Here is a 21,483-nt window from a genome sequence, read left to right as displayed (position 1 = left end):
TTTATTTTAGTTAGTTTTGCCAAACACACATTACAGTTTTAGTTAGTTATCGTTTTTTTGTAATGCCTCGTTTTTATTTTTATTTCAGTTAACGACAATGTTTTTTCGCACCTAGTTTTCGTTTTTTCGTTCGTTTTCGTTAACGATTATAACCTTGGTTGCACAACACATGTTGCACTTGGCGATCACGGTGGGGATTGATATGGTAGTGGACCATGATGGTCATAGAAGAAGTGAAGGGGCAGTACCCCCCAATTATGGTGGGGTAATTCGCACTCTGGACCAGACAGTGATGATGTGTGTGTTGCATGCTTTTATATTGTGGAACAGATGAGGGTGATTGCTGGCAGGTGTGGGTGATTGTGGAGTGTGTGCAGGTGGGAGTCAGGGAGGATGATGGGAACTGTAAGACTTGAGAAATTAGATAAATGCCAGGCAGTCTACTTGAGGCCCTGGGAGGACAAAGGACCTCTCTGGAAATTAACATTTGAACCCCCCCCCTTGTGCACTATCGAGACGAAAGTCTCACCTCCGAGTCATCCTAATCTACATTTCATTCCCTCTTCCCTCTCTCTCCCATGCTTAGATCACCTGAATTCACCCAAGAAAATATATAGTTTAATGTGAATGATTATCACAGAGTTTTATACATGTTTGGTATAATTTGAAATGTCTCAGTGCGACTGGTACAAATGTATCATTTCCAAATAAGTAAAACAAAAGGTAATAAGGTTTTTAAGAGTTTAGAGATAACTGGCACACAAAGGAAGGTGGTCTCCTGGCAAATGGTCTCATACCCCCAAAAGGTGTCAACTCTGAATGCAAATTTCCATTGTCAGAAGATGTCTCCATGTGAAAGAGGTTCTGTCTATATAATGGAATGCAGCAAAGGGCTCAGGGCCTTTTTGTAACTCAAGTTGGCCCATGATGCTAAGAGTGACTCTTACTTAAGAGTAAACTCTTAGCATCATGTATCTTAATGTTGGGTTTGCATCTCTTCTCTTTATTCCAGAGCATTTGATGTTTTGTATCGATTATCTTTGAATTGATTATGAAATTGGCATGATACATTTACCTGACATAATAAATTGTTACATTTGATTATTCTAACTGACTTTGACATTATTTTCATTAAAGAGTTAAAAGGAATAGTCAAACATTCGCTCACATTTCATGATGCACAGATATCATTAAAACCTTTTCATTTATGGAGTCAGATTAAAATTAACGAGAGAATACATATTCAAATGTATTGCATTTAATAAAAAAAAATAAAAAAACTTTGCCTTGAGAAAAGACAGTAACACGTAAAGACCTTCTGTGCTGGTCGGATGCCGGACTTTGGGCCGATCGAGTGCGAGCTTACAGAACTGTAGTGCAGAAGTGACAGGTGAATCACAACAAAAACAGAACAAAACAAAACATACACGTTACAATCACTAACTTCAACTAAAAAGTGGTTTGAATCCATTTTAAAGTCCAGCTACAAAGTAAAATGCTTACCATGTCAGTTCAAATTGCATAAAAACAATAAAAATAAAACACTTACAAAATAGATATAAATATTTTTTGAATATCCATGAATATTCAAATTAGCCCTGCCTCCCAGCAGCTTAGAGATGCACTCGGTAAACTATTAATATGATAATTAATATGATAATATTAAACATAATTACTGTAGTATGATTAGCCTTTTGCTTAAAACCCCTTACCAGTCAGCCCCAATTTTGGCAAGTGATGCATACATGACATACCCAAAATAAAAAGGTTGCTGCTCATAAGTCATTCTGAATAGACACATAGCCAGCATTTATTTAGAAAGCCAACCCTTGAGAGTTTACAGTTCAAGACTCAAAATTAACCAGACTGTTATTAACTTTGAGATATATAAGCTCAAACATAAAAACAAAAACAACAAATATTATGAATATATTTATTAAATGTATAAAAATATTGTGTGAATGCAGGATTGCAACTTATAACCACAACTAAAGTGTAGCCTAATGTGGACCTCATCTCGGAACCTTTATGTGAATTCTTTAAAAAATATATATATTATGGAATAGAAAAGTTCCTGCAGCAGGTGCATTAGCACAACAAGTAGCCTCAAGCTACATGACACAATTTAATTGATTAATATTACACTTTTACTTAAAGCTCACTTTAAAACACCATTGAGTATTTGTATCATATTCTGGTCGCGGTTTAATTATTTATTACTTTGTCATTAGTTTGACTATTAGGGTAGGGTTGTATACTACTAACCTTATTGCAATCCACTATTCCATTGTATTCCCTGTATTTCATATATAGGAGTAGGAGTACTGACTGAGCCATACACAAGACTACCTGATTCATTCTTCAATGTACAAACACAAAATTTTACTGTTTGCATTTCTAGGCTCAAGTACAAACCTTATAAACAGAATTTCTCTGACAAAATAAAAAGATTTAACCTGAAAACAACATATAACCATAAACTTACACTGACTATCCATATCAGCAATATAAACAACACAGGTATGTAAAGACCACCCATTGGCTCAAAAACAGTGTCCAACGGTCTGGGCGAATGTATAATGCGTGTATGTCTTTTCAGCGCTCCAGTGAAGTTCACTTAAAGGAGCAGTATGTAAGAAATGTATTTCAATTAATCATAAAATGGCATTGATATGTCACTAGACATTAAGAAATCATGTTCATTTCAAATACTTATATCACTGACAACAGTAGTACGGCCAGGATATTGTCAGTTAAAAGTGATAGTTGCAGCCCTCAACTGATGTTGATGTTGTCATCTTGTGTTTTGGCCTGATGCTCCACCCTCCACCTATCTACCAATCACGAAGTCAGTTGTGTTTCAGCATCCGGGTTGCCAGCTCTGCTCTAGTTACCACAGCTGCAGCTACAAACGTGTCAGCCTACGTTCCTGCTGGATTCTGCAGCATATCTGGCAACCTCGAGTCAGGGGGGAGGGGGAGGGGATACACTGCTCTACAGTAATTTGAAAGTGATTGCAGTACCAGTTTTGGCCACAATCTTACATACAGTTCCTTTAATTTATTGGAATTTAGTTTCAATATTACTTTAGCTCTACGCTTAATCCGACTCCAATTCCAAATGCTAATTAAATTTAGATTGTGTTTCTTATTAGAAAATAATCATAAATATTGATTATGAATTAATTTAGATCTTTGTTTATTCTGAGTATCCATATTTTCAATTATTCGTTCATTAAGGACCCGGTGTCGCTTTGAGACGTCACGTCGCAAATGTGCGCTCACGATCACAAACGTAGCCAGTTCTGAAATAGTCAGAGGATGCAGTGCAAACTATTTTACCCTTAAGCGGTCGCCCATACTTCCCCAAAGGTGTAATTTTTTGTAATAGTCGCAAGATGCAATGTGCTAAGTCAGTGATAGTCAGAAATCTGAAGGTTTCCTTAATGATGTGCCCCATGCTCCATTCATTAGTGCCTTTGGTTTGATCTATCCTAGAGTAGCTTTGCGGGAACACCAGACTGCATATTAATCTACTAGTAATAATGATTTCTGAAAAATGCAGAACAAATCAAAATGTAACATTTATTTCTCAGGTAAAATGTATCATGCCAATTACACAAGTTATTAAAAGCCAATTCAGAAATAATAAATACATGACATCAATTACTCAAAGATGACTCTAAAAGTAAGCAATGCATTCCTGACAGAGACATACAGTGGTGTGTGAGTGTTTTCCAATGGGAAAACACTGACACAGCACTGCATGGGGGTTTTCCCTGGTTACAGGTTCCCCAAAGACTGCTCTGTCACCTACCCTTAAATATCCAGACCAGAACAAAAGGGTTGTACCAATATTTTTTAGAGTTGTTTTTGGTCAATTCATGTACCCCAGGGGGTAGCACCTAGTTACGGGGGAGAGGGGAGATATCTTGAAGAGACACCACCCAAAGAGGAGAACAGGAATTTCCTAAGTTCTCAATCTTTCTCATTATACCAATGACTGCAATGAAATTAAGACCATTTTACCAATCGCACTGAGACATTTAAAATGATACTAAACATGAAAAGGAAAAACAATTGATTCACAAGATACATCATATGTGATATATAGACATTCTTAGTGAACTTTTGGTGACTCGACTCAGGGGGAAAGGAAGGGAAGGAGGGAGAGGGGGATGCAGAGATAAGGAAGGAGAAAAGTTTGGACAGGACAATGTCCTGTGCTCTTTCTTTGCGATCTTCTGTACAGGGTGTGTTTTATTGCTTTATTGCAAGGGTGAGTTTTATCTCAGCTTTTGTCTTAGCAGGAAAATCAGTTCTTACAGGTTTGAGGCTGGACAATGGATTAAACTATGTGGGGGCTGTGGTAAACTATCAGAAGGAATGAAAAACAAGCAAAAATGAAGCAGCCTTTGAGAAGCAGGGACAACGTTTTTGCAGCCCAGTTACTGGTCTTTCATGGGGAGCATCAACCTGTGTCTTCTCTCCTTAAGAGTAGCAAATCTGTTGATAATTTTATCATGGTCCAATTGCTCAGTGACATCTTTCTTGATTGCCATAACTGCCAGTTGATGGAGCTTGCTCTGACCCATTGTTCTCCTGTTTTGCATTGCTCAGCCAGTTGTGGAGACGACGAAGAGCACTGAAAGACCTCTCGCACTAACAGCTGCTAACAGGTACAGTGAGGGCAACCTGGATGACAGATTTCAGTGATGGAAACATTTCAGAATCCAGCAGGTTAAAGTGAAACCATGTGGAGCAGCACCAGCTTTTATTTTTAAGTGTCAAAAAGTGCCTTGCTACCATGACTTCCTCTGTTTTTAAATCAATGTTGTAGTGGTGTGCTAGTTCTGCTAATGTGGCTCAGACAGGAAGTTTTCAGATACTGGACTACATGCTTGAATACCTTGAAGCAAAGCTGCATTTACAGCAGAAAAACGGTTCTCCAGTTCAGTTACCATTCTATCCAGACATGGATATAGTAACTTAGTTCTGACTTGTTCGGCATCTGTGCTGATTCTCCTATGCGCACCATAAGTCGTTTCAACAACAAAATCCTATAATCCTATACCATATATAATCTGCAGCAGTGGGATCACTGTGTTTCTGCTTTAAGGAGTCACACACAGCATCTTTCTATGCAACAGCTTGGGGAAGGTCAATGGTCTCTTTTTGGAGATATTTGTGCAAGCCTGCCACTACAGATAGGAGATCCTTGAAAAGAATCAACAAATACACAAATGAGAATTTGAAGATTTTTGTTTTCAACCCCACTGCAGTAGCTGTGTTGATGGCAGAGAGGCAATCAATGATGTCAGGCAAATTGTCAAGCACAGCATTCACTGAGTGAAGCTGGCACGCCCACTGTGTGTTGGACAGCTGCACCAGTTCACATGGTTGCAATCCCAATGTTGTTTGTGCTTCTTTAAACTTGTGGTGGCTGACCAGGGAATCACTAAAAATGAATACAGACTTTCCAGCAGGCTACCCACATGGAAATAACCTATATAAACATATATGTTTTAATATAGGTTTTGATATAGGTTTTTAATATATGTGACATAAATTAAATTGGCCGTTTCCCTATATTATATGTACATATATGCACATATATGCACCTATATGTTCACCTATATATGCACCTATATGTTCACCTATATATGCACCTATATGTTCACCTATATGTTCACCTATATATGCACCTATATGTCCACCTATATATATGCACCTATATGGGGATATTTTGGGGATATTTAATTTTATTCTATCAATCAATAAATTCCACTAGAAACAAACCTTGTTGTATTATTTTATTTTAATTTAATACTGTGAAGCTGCTCTGATACAATATGTATTGTGAAAAGCGCTATACAAATATACTTGATTTGATTTGATATATGTTCACCTATATATGCACCTATATGTTCACCTATATATGCACCTATATGTTCACCTATATATGCACCTATATGTTCACCTATATGCACCTATATGTTCACCTATATATATGCACCTATATGGGGATATTTTGGGGATATTTAATTTTATTCTATCAATCAATAAATTCCACTAGAAACAAACCTTGTTGTATTATTTTATTTTAATTTAATACTGTGAAGCTGCTTTGATACAATCTGTATTGTGAAAAGCGCTATACAAATATACTTGATTTGATTTGATATATGTTCACCTATATATGCACCTATATGTTTACCTATAGGCCCTATATTAGTAAAATTATTAAAATCCATAGCTACTAGGCCTACACTGTAAAAAATAAAATCCCATATACAAACGGTAAATCTCTGGCAGCAAGGTTTCCAGACGGATTCCGGATTACAGCAAATAACCATTTCACAAAATTACACGCAAAAACCGTGAAAATACAGAATTGACTTTACAGTCAAAATGAATTAAATTACAGTACATTACGGTTGATAATGGCTTATTAAACCGTGGAAAAAACGGATAAATGATGTCAAATTACATAAAAAAAAAACATTTAACTTTCAAGTTAAACTGTAAATTTAGAGTTTTATAAAGTTATTTAATAATAATGCTGTCTATCTACAGTAATTACTGTGTATAATAACAATGAAGTTATGTATAAAAATGCATTAAGTACAAAAATTCAAATACAAAGTTTGTATATTTACAGTTTTAATTTTTGCATTTCCAATTTCACAACTTTGACCAATCTCTAATTAAGTACTTAATAATAGCAAATGTACAGTCAATTTCTGTTAAATTAACTAAACGTATTTACCTGCACATTTACAGTATTACTCATTAAACAAACACTGAACATCAAGATATGTGAATGATAGGAAATACAATCTTAGTATATAATTTAGAACATTAAAAGGCAATTGCTGTATGCCTTTATACTCTAACATAACTTATTTTACACATTTACAATTACATTTTATCCAAAGTGACTTAAAAATTAAGAGAACAATAGAAGCAACAAGTGCAGTGACAAGTCCCAGTTAGTGTAGCACAGTACTCAAGTTTAAAACAAAGATTTAGTATTATTATTGGGTCAAGTGTTTATGAAAAGATGGATCTTTAGCAGTTTCTTGAAAATGTGTTGAGTTGGGCAGGTCATCCCACCAGCAGGGAACAGTCCAGGTAAAGGTCAGTGAAAGTGATTTTGTGTCTCTTTGGGATGATGGCACCACAAGGCACCGTTCACTTGCAGAACACAAGCTTCTGGAGACACATAGATCTGAAGCAATGAGTTTAGGTCTTGCTGCAGCATCTGGATCAGTTGCAGAGGTTTGACTGATGCTAGAAGGCCTGCCAGGAGAGCATTACAATAGTCCAGTCTGGATAGAACAAGAGCTTAGACAAGGATTGTGTGGCTCTGATAGGAAGGGCCGGATCTTTCTGGTGTTGTATAAGGCAAATCAGCAGGATCGGCAGTTCTGTCTTGGCAAGGTTGAGTTGAAGGTGAAGGTCATTCATCCAGCAATAATTTTCCATCAGGTAGGCTGAGATGCGAGCAGCAACCGTCAGATCCTCTGGCTGGAATGAAAGGTAGAGATATATGTTATTAAGTGATAGGAAAACGTCTCGGTTACGTATGGTAACCCTCGTTCCCTGAGTCCAGGGAACGGAGACGCCTCGTCGGGGGAGTTCCCCTGACGAATTGGGATCACGCTAGGGAGACCAATTGCCTTCGAGTGAATTAAAACGAGCCAATGAACATTGGCATGCAATATTTGCATTCCGCAGCCCGCCTACCAGCACGGGTATAAAGCTCGGAAGCAAACATTGCATCATCGCTTTTCGCTGAGGAGCCGAACAGTGTCCAGCCCTCCGCGAAGGTACAGCAACATGGCGACGGGACGAGGCGTCTCCGTTCCCTGGACTCAGGGAACGAGGGTTACCATACGTAACCGAGACGTTCCCTTTCGTCAGCAGGGAACTCCGACGCCTCGTCGGGGGAGTTCCCCTGACGAATTGGGATCCCTACCAAAACGCCATGGTGCTGGCCCCTTCCAGCGCCCAGCTAAGCTACAGCCCTGCAGCAGTTTCAGAAATTTTGCGGGAGCTAGCTAGGGAATCACACTGCTGTTCCGCAAGACCCAATCAGTGGATATTGGATAACACTGGGAAAGCGTGCCCGACCCCAAGGAAATAATGGGGGGGGGAACGCTGCGGAAGCTGAGGCAGCCTAGAGGAAGGCCCTCAAATACACACATGTACTAACCACGTAGGGTAGTGAAACATATGGCAGTCCATGAAGGTAGTCCCAGTCCGGAGGAGTGAGGAGCGTACTCAACAGGGACGACAGAATGAGTCTGTCAAGGGGAAGACACGGCTGAACTGCACGTGGCAATCACGGGTCACCGCAGGGACCACTGGAAAAAGCACCCAGTCTACTAGCAACTCCTTACTGAAGGTAGCAGACCTGGTGGCGGGCGGTCCGCAACGCCTGGCACCGGAGGGGGTGATGGAGGAACTCACGAGGTTAGCCGTTTGTTGGGTAACCAACGGAGCAAAAAGACGCACGTATCCGCTCACGGAATGGCGTCGCAAGCCGACACACCTATTCCCTCTAATTACTGGCCATAGCAAGTACTCGGGAGGAAACAGGTTCCACACGTAGGCTATAAAACCTAGCGAACGTGTTCGGTGTCGCCCAGCCCACAGCTCTACAAATGTCTGTTAGCGAGGTGCCTTGTGCCAGAGCCCAGGAAGCGGCAACACTCCTAGTGGAGTGAGCCCGCAACCTGGGTGGGCAGGGCTCACCCTGGGACTCATAAGCCCTGGTAATAGCATCCACTAGCCTGTGGGCTAACCTCTGCTTGGAGACAGCCTTCTCCTTCTGCTGGCCTCCATAACAAACAAGGAGCTGATCTGAGGTCCTGAAGCTTTGCGTTCTGTCTATATAACCCCGGAGGGCCCGGACGGGACAGAGAAAAGCTAGGGCTGGGTCTGCCTCCTCCTGGGGCAGCGCTTGCAGGTTCACTACCTGGTCCGAAGGGAGTGGTAGGAACCTTGGGCACATATCCGAGCCGGGGTCTCGATGTAACATGAGAAAGGCCAGGCCCGAACTCTAGGCACGATTCGTCGACCGAAAAAGCCTGCAGATCCCCTACCCTCTTGAAGGAAGCCAATGCTAACAGGAGCGCTGTCTTAATGGACAGGATATTAAGCTCAACTGTCGTCAAAGGCTCAAAAGGAGGACTTTGGAGTGCTCTAAGCACTAAAGTTAAGTCCCAAGAGGGTACAGGGTGCAAATCGCGAGGTGGATTTAGCCTCCTAGCACCCTTGAGGAATCTGATGACCAGGTCGTGCTTCCCCACGGACTTACCTTCAACTACATCGTGATGTGCGGCTATTGCGGCAACATACACTTTAAGGGTGGAGGGAGACAGCCTTCGCTCCAACCCCTGTTGTAGGAAGGAGAGCACGACTCTGATCGGGCAAGTTCGTGGGTTCTCCCCAAGGGAAGAACACCAGCCGACAAACAGGTTCCACTTCAGAGCATAGAGGCGCCTCGTAGAGGGGGCTCTAGCTGAAGAGATGGTATCTACCACTGCCTGTGGCAGGCCATCTAGAACCTCCGCGTCCCGTCCAGGGACCAGACATGGAGTTTCCAGAGGTCTGGACGCGGGTGCCATAGAGTGCCCCGTCTCTGAGAAAGAAGGTCTTTCCTCAGAGGAATCGGCCAAGGAGGGGCTGTCGCGAGGAGCATGAGTTCTGGGAACCAAGTCCGGGTTGGCCAATACGGGGCTACCAAAAGGACCTGCTCCTCGTCCTCCCTGACCTTGCACAGTGTCTGTGCAAGGAGGCTCACTGGGTGGAACGCATATTTGCGTAAGTCCCGGGGCCAGCTGTGTGCCAGAGCATCCGTGCCGAGAGTTCCTTCGGTCAGGGAGTAATACCACTGGCAATGGGTCGTGTTGGGAGAGGCAAACAGGTCTACCTGTGCGGCTCCGAAGATTCGCCAAATCAGCTGGACCACCTGGGGATGGAGTCGCCATTCTCCCGGAAGGGGAGGCTGACGTGAAAGCTCGTCGGCCACACAATTGAACTCCCCTGGGACATGAACGGCATGAAGCGACCTCAGATGCTTCTGACTCCATAGGAGGAGGTGGGAGGCGAGTCGCGACATACGACGGGAGCGCAGACCACCTTGTCGGTTGATGTACGCAACGGTCGCAGTGCTGTCCGTACGGACCAGTACGTGTTTGTGTCTGAGAAACCCCTTGAGGCGACACAAGGCCAAGCGTACTGCTTGCAACTCTAGGCAGTTGATGTGCCAATGCAGCTGGGGCCCCGTCCACAGACCCGAGACTGCATGCCCTTTGTACGTGGCCCCCCAACCCTTGGCAGAAGCATCTGTGAACACCACAGCATGCCTGGAAACCTGGACTAGGGGCACTCCGGCCCGTAGAAACCCAGGATCTGACCAAGGGGAGAAGGTTTGGCGACAGTGCGGGGTGACTTTGACCCGGAACGTGCCGCTCTGCCACGCCCACCTCGGGACCCGATCGTGAAGCCAGTGCTGGAGCGGTCTCATATGCAACAAACCGAGCTGCGTTACTGCGGCTGCGGCTGCCATATGCCCCAGGAGCCTCTGAAACTGTTTCAGTGGGACCGCTGTCCTGCCTCGAAAGGACTTGAGACAGGTGAGCACTGACTGGACGCGCTCCTCTGCGAGGCACGCAGTCTGAGCGACCGAGTCCAGTTCCATACCGAGATAAGAGATCCTCTGCACGGGGCAGAGTTTGCTCTTCTCCCAGTTGACCTGAAGCCCCAACTGACTGAGGTGACGGAGCACCATGTCCCTGTGATCGCACAACACATCTCGCGAGTGAGCAAGAATGAGCCAGTCGTCGAGATAGTTGAGAATGCGAACGCCTTGTTCTCTCATGGGAACAATGGCCGCCTCCGCGACTTTCGTGAAGACACGGGGCGACAGGGCCAGCCCGAAGGGTAGGACCTTGTACTGATATGCTCAACCCTCGAAAGCAAACCGAAGAAATGGTCTGTGTCGAGGAAGAATCGAGACATGAAAGTACGCGTCCTTCAGGTCGATCGCTGCAAACCAATCCCGGGGACGGATGCACTCGAAAATGCGTTTCTGCGTGAGCATCTTGAACGGGAGCTTGTGCAGGGCCCGATTCAATACTCGCAGATCCAGGATTGGCCGTAACCCACCGCCTTTCTTGGGTACAATGAAGTAAGGGCTGTAAAACCCTGACCTCATATCGGCTGGAGGGACCGGCTCGATCGCGTCCTTCGCCAGCAGGACGTTGATCTCTTTCCGCAAGACCGGAGCATCCACTGGACGCACATGGGTGAAGTGGACGCCCCTGAACTTGGGAGGCCGGCGTGCAAATTGAATTGCATAGCCGAGCCGATTGGTGCGGATGAGCCAGCGCGACGGACTCGGGAGCTCTAACCAGGCTCCGAGAAACCGCCGCAACGAGCCCACCCGCACCGCCGGCGTACCCGCGGAAGGCAGCGAGGCGGAAGGCAGGGACACGGCTCCGGTGGCATTGTAGCAGCCGAGAGCGGGGCCTGGGTGTGTGCTTGGACAACACCTACCTGCTTCCACCCGGGGACAGACGGCAGCCCAGGTGAAAAAGACGTACTGTTAAATGTATTAAAAATGCATTAAAGTATATTTGTATTGTACTAAAAACATACTCAAGTACATTTTTTATATATTTAATAGTACGTCTTTTTCACCTGGGAGAGAAGACCCTAGAGTGTTCTGCTGCGGGCTGTCGCCTGGCGAGAGAAGGGGAGGAGACGAGGAGCGAGGCCCAAGGGCGGCTGCTGGTCTCCGTACCTTCCCGCCCAGCGGCAGACAGGAGTGACGTGACCGGGGTGGCGCCACTGCTATCTGAGAGCTGGGGAGAGGGGAACGAGAGCGGCGCAGCTCGGGGGCGGCGTGCATGCCCATTCTGACCCTCTCGGACGGAAGAGACTGGTCTTATTTTACTGCCAGTCTCGACCGTGAGGGGAAACGAGGAGCGAGGCCCGGGGGCATCGAGTCCTGGTTTCCGCCTCACCCAGCGAGAGACGAGAGTGACAAGGCCGAAGCCCTCACTGCCATCTGAGCGCTGGGGCCCGTGAGCGACTTAGAGGAAGTGGACTGCTCAAACTGGGTACCGCTGACTGGATGACCAGCGGCGGAACAGAACAAAATTCTCCACCCGGCCCTCCCCCGGGGGAAGGAGTGGTGATGACACGCACTCCGGAAGAGCAGAACGTCACATACTCTGGTCGCTTCTCTCAGAGTTATTTCCCTACCTTTTGCTAGGGGGAAGCAACTCTGAGCGGGCTGGTTTTGAGGCGCTCCTGGACCACTAGTGTGGACATCGTCTGACCGAGGGCCAGCGTTGTGACTAATCACGGTCAGTCACTAAGCGCAGCTCCACCCCGAGTCAGAACTACCCACGTGCAGTGAAAGTGCAGGGGTAGTGAGAGAGGAAAAACTTTTGCAGATTTAGGCATGTTTGGCTTGCCATATTGGCACCAAAAAGCTTCCGTACTGCCAAAATTTTTCACACACATCCAGGCACTTTAGAATAGCCCAGAAAAGTGTGGCTGTCAAGTCTGAACCTTCAGCACGAGAACACACCATTATAGTAGGAACTCAGCATCATTTTCAGAGTATAACAGCCCTCTCTCCGATGTAGCAATCGACATCTGTCCTCCCTGGAGCCCCGAATGAAATGCTCGGTCCCTTATGAGAAGGACCAGAACCCCATTTGAAAGCCTCGACGGCACACGGCACGCTGAGCGGCTGATGTCTTTACGAGAAAGACGAGACGAACAACGTGCCGACGTGGACATGCACTCATGAGAGAACATGAACCACCCACGAACACAGTCTCAACACACTGATTAGGCATGTGAAACAGTGATCGTGGCCGTCAACCAGGCATGCAAGACAGTGAACGTGGCCATCGCCTCGATGACACACGGCACGCTGAGCGCTCAAGCCTGCAGGCAAGGCGAACAACGTGCCGACGTGGTCATGCTCTCATAAGAAAGCATAAACCACCCACGAACACAGTCTCAGCATGTTTGTGACGCGCTAGAGGAGTAGGAAGCTCGTGAGGGTCTTTCACCTGGCGAGACGTTCCACACTGTAACCCTCAGACCACCAAATGCTCATTAACCAAAGTAGTCCTCTTTTTAGAAAAGGAACTAAATTGGGGAACAAGCAAATGGGACTCAACCTCGTAGAGGTACACGAGTCTCGGCCGCGCATCTAGAGCGCCGAATGACGCGCGCTGAGTTGCCGTGACAACCCGCGCTGTCAGCCGGCGCTCGACGTCACACGGCACGCTGAACGGCTCGATCCTTTAAAAAGGGGAGACGAACAACGTGCCGATGTGGTCATGCACTCATGAGAGAACATGAACCACCCACGAACGCAGCTTCAACACACTGATTAGGCATGTGAAACAGCGGTCGTGGCCGTCAATGAGGACAGGAAACGATCGCATCCAGAAACACACGAGTGAAACGTCATCCTGAAAAGGACGCGATCTTCACTCGTGTTGCTCTTTCAGGAAGAAAGTACTCTCTTTATTGTGCTGAAGCACACAGGGATCCAACGCGGCGACACAGCGGGGAAACTGCAAGCCCGCTGTGTGCACTCAACCGTTTACCAGCTGTGAAAACAGCTTTTGAATTAACAGTGTAGACGCAGCCGGCAGACAGGAATCGCGTGGTCGCTGAAGCGCCGTCTCACCAACACAGAGAGATCCCCTCCTGAAACAGCAGACTCGTAGAGCGTAAGAAAGATACAATCTTAAGCTCATTCACTCAGAGAGGACACAACTGGTCGGCTCCGAAGCAAAAAGCGATCCGAGCTTTATACCCGCGCTGGTAGGCGGGCTGCGGAATGCAAATATTGCATGCCAATGTTCATTGGCTCGTTTTAATTCACTCGAAGGCAATTGGTCTCCCTAGCGTGATCCCAATTCGTCAGGGGAACTCCCCCGACGAGGCGTCGGAGTTCCCTGCTGACGAAATGTTTCTAAATGACAGAGCCTAGTTACAATAAAAAAAAATTAAAAAAAATAGATGGGTGGAATCGTGGTCTTACTGTAGCAAAACCAAACCTTGTGCAGTGGCCTCACAAGGATCAAATGAATATTCACATGGGAAAATATAGTATAAAACAAATTAAATTTCCTGCCACTTTTAGTGCAATAATATGGAATCAGAAGACTCGGCCATTACAATATTTTAAATTACTTCTTCCCATACTTTGCAAAAACTTTTTTTGCACAACTTGGCCAGTTTTCTTTGAAGTTACTTATCCTTTCTTTGTTTTTGATCCACGTTCAGGATTGATGTCAGGAAATTGTCTAAAAGGCAGAAAAGAAAGGAAAAAAAACAATGAAATATTATGGACTAAGTTTATATATTTTGACAGAGAGAGACAGCACAAAAGATGTGTAAATAAAAACCAGATATCGGTTTTAACGACTAAACTGTTTGGATAAAACTGAACAACATGAAAAAAAAAAATGCAGTGTTGGATGTCGTGATCAATAACTGACGTTTTTTCTGCCCTGGTTAAAATACATCAATTCAATGTGTCTGTTTACATGTGCACTGTCAACTAACTAAACTTTTGGAAGTGGGGTTGCCAGATTTAAAGTTTTATTCTACAACTTTTAATATCATCCCCTCATCAGGTCCCATCAGAGTATCAGTGGAAAGGCAGCCATAGACTCTGTTTATTTAGAGCACACATTGCCAGAATCCAGCCCAAACCTTTGTGACAGAAATAATTTAACTTTAATTGCAAGCCTTGCAATGTTTATTGCATACATGACTACATGATAATGTTAAACATTACATTTACCAGACTAAAATGCATGTTTGCACCCAAAAATGAAAATTCTGTCATTATTGCTCATCCTTAAGACTTTCGTTCATCTTCGGAACACAAATTAAGATATTTTTGATGAAATCTGGGAGGTTTCTGTCCCTCCATTGACATCAATGTAATTGCAACTGTCAACGCCCAGAAAGGTGGTAAAAACATCAGTAAATAGTACATATAACTACAGTGGTTCAACCTTAATATTATGAAGTGACGAGAATACTTTTTGTGTGCAAAATAACCCCAAAATAACGACATTGTTGAATAATCTCTTCTTTTACATGTCATTCTCCTACACTGTTTTGTGAGGATGAGTGGGCCGGAGTGTATTAAAGGATAACTCTCGCCAAAATGCAACCTAGGGTCTTTTTGTTAATCTACCCGTGGCAAACTTTCGTTTAAAAGCATAATTAGGATGGAAACGCCACTTTTAAGTTTGACCGTATTTTCGTTTTCGGTCAAATTGCCTTTTGAATGGGAGTGCTTGGGGCACGACTATGATAGCATTAAAAATCGCTATTTTTGAAAACACTAAGAAGGCTCGACACAACATGAAACTCTGCTTGAAGTATCACCAGGGGCTCTACACATGAACTCGAGCACTGAGAACATTGTTTGTGTACACAGAGTTTACTAAAAAGAAAGATTTTGAACAACTCACGGAAACTGTGTCCGCCTGCATTTTGACAGTCAAAAATAGTCGATCTAATAACTTTATTCTAGAGCTGCTGTAAAGCCAAAATAATCTATGTTACTGTAATTTCCTATTATCACTGTAAAGCTGCTTTGAAACAATCTATATTGTTAAAAGCGCTATATTAATGAAGGTGACTTGACACTGTTTACACTACATCAACAGCATAGGAGAATGACGTGAAAAAGTAGAGATTGTTGAATAATGTCGTTATTTTGTTTTTTTTTTGTGCACAAAAGGTATTCTCATCGCTTCATAATATTAAGGTTGCACCACTGTAGTTACATGGATTATTTAAACAATGTTTTTACTACCTTTCTGGGCATTGAAAGTTGCAAAGACGTTTCTGTCTATGGGTGGTTCAGAAACCTCTCAGATTTCATCAAAAATATCTTCATTTGTGTTCTGAAGATCAACAAAGGTCTTACAGGTTTGGAACAACATGAGGGTGAGTAATTAATGGCAGAATTTTCACTAATCCTTCAACTGAAAACAACTTGCACTGACATATCTGAAATATGTGACTGCCACTGTTTTGTCTCAAGATGCACACCAGTAATGTTTTTTTTTTTATTAGACATTTTTATAAAAGCTGCTTAAATACCCTAATTTTATTAAGGCCTAGACCTGTCTTAAGCTAAGCCCAGTATGGAAACCAGGGCCATATTGTTCATACCAGTAGTCAGCTTAATAAATACTGTCAAGACAAGTCACAATTCAGTCTAATATTTATATGAATGGCAAATATGCTAATGACTAACCTCTGAACAAACTCAAGGTGCTGCCTCTTCCTGTACTGCAAGCTGAAGTTATAGGAGGAGGCAAACAGCGCTGCCAGGCCAGGGATGAAGAGGCTGTGATCCTTTCCACACACACCTTGACCTTACAAACGTAATGTCCAGCACTGGTTGCTTAGAGATTGACCTGTAATTGAAAAAATAATAATAAAATGAATTAATAAATAATATTAATAATTAAAATAACTATTGTGGGTTCCACTGTGGTTCGATGTAGTTGTCTATCTATTCATAGTTCTATAAATTAAAATTTTCACCTAAAAATTAAAATTGATTAGGGTTAGAACACTAAAACGCACTGCCATATTATTTTGCTTGTTTTAAGCATAAACTCACTAAATTTTGACTTATTCTTTCAGAAAACAAGACAATTTTTACTTGTCTATTAAATGCTTCTTCATGTAAGAATTTTATATATCTGGACTGGAAACAAGAAAAAAAAACACTAATTAAGAAAAACATATTTTTGCAGTGGAGTGAGTAAATGATGGCTTTTCATTTTAGGTTGAAACTACCCCTTTAATGTTTACATACCAGGAAATAATGCGTGGACTCTCTGGCAAGTGTAGATTGCTGGACATCAGAGTTGCAAATTCCTGAAACAATTTTTAAAAAGGACAGCACAACCATGATCAACAGAACCAAAACATAAAACATATTACAGATTAATGAGATTTGTTGAATAATCTCTACTTATCTGCTTGAAGGATAACACCGTCTAACTTCTCTTTGAATTGTTAGTTGTAGGACCATGGCATGGCAATCAGGAATACTAACGTACATTTGAAAACAGCATTAGGAACAAGGATTTTCTTGTGCTAGCAAAATTCTGACAACGATTCAAAAGCACGATCACAGAACTGACACAGCATTTGATAGCATTTTTTTTTACCACATAGACTATAACTGTAACACTACTTAAAAGCACTTACATTAGCACTGGACCGTCATCAGATTACAAAGCCTGAAACGAAAAATATATATATCAAAAGCAGGTCATGCAAATAACATGGTATATTTTGCCTATTATGTGAAATATCGAAGTTAACGTTAACGTTACTTGGTAAACAGGTGGAACAGAGTGAATTGTTTGCGCGGCCGCGGTAGAAAACCGTGTTCGCAAAATCAAACCAAATAAGCATTCGTGAATTCAATGTACGTTAGAAATGCGAACGCAAAAAAACAAAATATATTGGCTTACCGTATCACTCAGTTGAACAATTTTCCATCTTCTCAAACTCTAAATCCCACTAATCGTCACAGGCGCAGGTTATTCAGATGACAAATTCTTCCATCCGTCTTCATGTAACGTTAATGTCTCCCATTTTCTGCTGCGTCACAGGCAACTAATGTTTGAAACATGAACTGAAGCTCACAAAAGCTTAAAAATTGCTCACAGATTCGCAGACACTGTTTATCTTGTTAACAGGAATGATTATTCTGTTCAGTTGAATCCCGCTAACAAATCAAGTTTGCCTGTAGTAGCTATACTGTCTGCTCGCGTCACATTTGAACTGAATTGAGCGCGAAAGAAATCAATCCCACAATGCAGTGCTTTTACAGTATGATACTGTATTACGAATTTATCGGGTTGAAAACAGAAATGTGCTGTATATTTACAGCTGTTCTGTAAAAGATACAGCCTAATACTGTATTATGGAAATACAGTACAATTCTGTAGGAAATTCGCTGTAAATTTACAGTAAAGTTTTACAGTGTAAATTGTATCTTAATTTTAAATCAAAGTTTCATCAACCAATAGGGCTTGGGCGTCGTGACGTCATACTTGGCGTGGCGGCCATGTTGATGGCCTCGCGAATGTAAACATACAGCAAGTCGAACGAGGAGAAGCAGAGTTGGGAGAAAGAAAATAAAGAAAAAAGATATTAAAGTCCCGAAAAGGATGTGGAATTTACGGGGATACGTTAAATAGGGAAGCCAGGGACCAGTAACGTTATGTGGACAAAATCGGCAAAAAAGTGTAGTTAGTAGCTGTCAACCCTCCCGTTTTTTCCGGGTTTCTCACGCATTTGAGCTCTTTTCCCGCCGTCTTCCCGTTTTAGTATTTTCCTATAAAATATCCTGAAAAATTAAAATTTCAACATTCATCTTTCTGTTGCTATCCCTCTGCTGACAGCAAAAATTCGTACTACAAAACTGCAGCATTAACTAAGCGTTTGTTAAGCTAGATCTAACGTGACTTTGCTTACAGATTGGCGTGAAATCGTGCTCTCACAACAACCACGCTGTTATCTTAACAAGCATGTTAGGCGTTTCATTATTTTATTGGTGTATGTGAATTAAGTCCCGCCCGCACTGGTGTTTTATGTAACGTGAGTGGTTGTTCAAGGGGAGAGGAGAGAGGAGATTGACAAGGCGGTCGACTGGAAAGAGACGGAGAGATTGCGGTAACAAAAAGTGGTTATCTAGATAATTCATCTGTTTAAAACGCTTAGTGTGCCTTGTAACGTCTGTTAATACACACCCGTTTTTAGAAGAAGAGTTATGTTGTATTGAGTCCCACCGTGTGTTTGCTCGACATCGCGGCACCTTTTCTTTTCTTTTATGGGACAGATCGACAATACAGACAGTGTTTACAGTTAACGTTATTGTAAAGAGAACTGGTGAAGTACTGAAGACACTCTCGTTTAATTGTTAGTCGTTGAAATTCTAACGAGAGACTCGGAAGTTTGCCAGCCGGGATAGACGTTCTGCATCGTCTGAAGATCCAGAGGATATCGCGGAGACCTGACGGTCACTCTAGGCCGAGGAGTCGTGGGCCTGTATTCAACGGGCGCGCAACAACAAACGCAAAGGAGGAAGATTTCCTGCTCGTAGTGCAGCTGAGTCACTTATGGTTACCATCTGAATTCAGGTATCCTTTGTGTATAACTGTTTTCCCGCTCAGGAGAGTGAAGCGGCCAGTTTTATTGTTTCAAAGGCCACCACGTACCCCAGCAACGATTCAGGCCTGCAACGGTGTGTGTGTGGAGTAACTTTTGTGTGTGTGTGTGTGGGCCCACAGTGTTTTGTTATCATCTTTGTTATTAAGTTTCAGTACACTTAAAACTGTGAGTCTGATCATTTTCATATGCAGTGAAAGTGTGACAGACACATTCATTCATTTTGGCAATATAATATATTGCCTTTTGGGTACTATTGTGTCCTTGTGAGTTGAGATAATAGTTAACTGTGAAGTACTCACCCATTGTTTCATTTGTTATATTAACGTAATTTATTTTATTTTACACAAATTAAATTTGTTACATTTTGTCACTTTCAAAGACTTTTATTCTTTCAAGAGAGGTTATAGCAGTACATTTAAGCACAATTGAGTATAGATAAATATTATAATTTTCTACAAGAGAATTAATTCAGTTAGTGACATCAGAGGGGCCTAACTTCAACATCTGTAGGCATATAGTTACTGAATCTGGAGCGCTGCTGATCCTACTTAATTACAGGAAAGGCAAGTAGGGGGCGCTACAGCTATATTTCTGAAACAGTTTATTTCAGATCCAAAGTTATTGTTCTCAGGGATGCACCACATCCTGAAATATATGTACATCCTTAAGTTGAAGGCATTACTGCCATGGCCTCACTTTAAAGTCACTTTGAGTAAAAACTGGCACAACTCACCCCACTCTCCCCTAAATCGCCATCGCCTGCTTTCAGATGAAGCGGCATTTAACTCAGAGCCGTAGTTCACTGACAAGCTGAGCAATATCGCATTAATTATCGCAGGCAATACGTCCGTGATCATCTAAGATCACCATGAATCATCTTACCCCCAAACATTGGAGTGTCCGTGCTCAACTAAGGCAGAGGCGGCATCTATGCCGGTGAACCGAACAATGGCGTAATGATTCAGTTTGACTCCCAAGACAAGACAATGCTCACCCGACTAGCCAATAGGAACGTGGCCCCGCCCATGACACAAATTTCACAGTGAAAGCAAAATCCTGACAGGAGAGCAAGAAATTGCATTGCGAGCAAAGAAAAGCGTTTTGAGAGAAAATGTTTTCACACTGATAGCAAAATATATATATTTGAGAGCTTTTTTCAAAGTATTTTGAGAGAGATTTTTTTTTCTCAGAAATAATTTTTAAAAATTAAAATTGATATTTTTTTATGTTCTATGAGAAAATACTTTCTCTCAAAACTTTTTTTAGTCTCAAATATTATTATTTTTTGCTATTGGTATGAAAACTTTTTCTCTCAAATATTTTTTTTCTCTCATGAAATGCTTTTTTGCTATCAGTGTGATAACTTTTTCTCTCAAACTTTTTTTTTTCTCTCAGATAATTTATTTTCTCGCATGTAATAAAGACACAATTCTCTCTCCATAAGTAGGCCTAACAGAAAAAAAAATTGTTTTGTCTGTTACGATAGTCACTGTGTCAGATTACGTGATTTTGGCTCCTAAAATCTTGTCTTGTCTAGACAAGTGTTGTAAAGTTTTCTTTGTTCGAAGCAGAGACCAGTGAGACAGTCGGGATCACGTTCAACAGAAGTTTTCTTTATTGAGAACTCTGCTGTACGCGGCTGTAGAAACTTCCAACATGATCTAACGTACATAAATTTACATTGTATCTTATAGGCTTTTTAGGAGGAGGGACTTTTGAAGGTGGAGACAAATTCAAACAAAGCATGTAAATGAGTATACAGGTTAAGCAACCTGCCCCAGACCGGCAGTCTCACTCCAATCAGCATCCAATCAGCCTGACGGTATCACCCATATCTTCGCATGATCACAGAGACAAAAGCACAGCTGTACATTGAGCTTACTGGGCAGGACATGCATAAGGACAAAGGGTGAGGGTGAGAGTAAGGAAAAACAGGTCGGGCAGGAATATCTTGCTGTAAACTCAATAATCACTTTCTCAGTTTATATACTATCTAAATTAAAACTAAATTAAACATTTCAGTGTTTCCCCTATAAATTTTTCCAGCAGCGGTGCTGTTACATACCGGAGGTTGTTACCCAGCCGCTCGCGGGGGGTCCGTGGGCATGCACCCCCGGAAGATTTTTTTTTTTAATAACCCCTTAAACCATGACTTCTGGCAAGTTTTGTGGATAGAAATGGACATTTTGAGACATACATTTTGAGGCTC

General features: G+C 42.6%; 1 long non-coding RNA gene across 1 annotated transcript; it reads right to left on the bottom strand.

The window, feature by feature from the left end:
• Positions 1 to 17,000: 17,000 nt before the first annotated feature.
• LOC311073734 lies at positions 17,001 to 17,707 on the bottom strand. The gene is made up of 3 exons (XR_014604206.1): positions 17,570 to 17,707; positions 17,301 to 17,332; positions 17,001 to 17,140 (listed from the first exon to the last, which is right to left on the bottom strand). It is a non-coding gene; the product is annotated as an uncharacterized lncRNA (long non-coding RNA).
• Between the last annotated feature and the right edge of the window lie 3,776 nt (positions 17,708 to 21,483).

Source organism: Abramis brama (assembly GCF_963993115.1).
Source record: "Abramis brama genome assembly, chromosome: 22".
NCBI classification, from domain to species: Eukaryota; Metazoa; Chordata; class Actinopteri; order Cypriniformes; family Leuciscidae; genus Abramis; species Abramis brama.
Note: the sequence above shows the minus strand (reverse complement) of the source record. Positions and strands in the feature narration are given on the sequence as shown.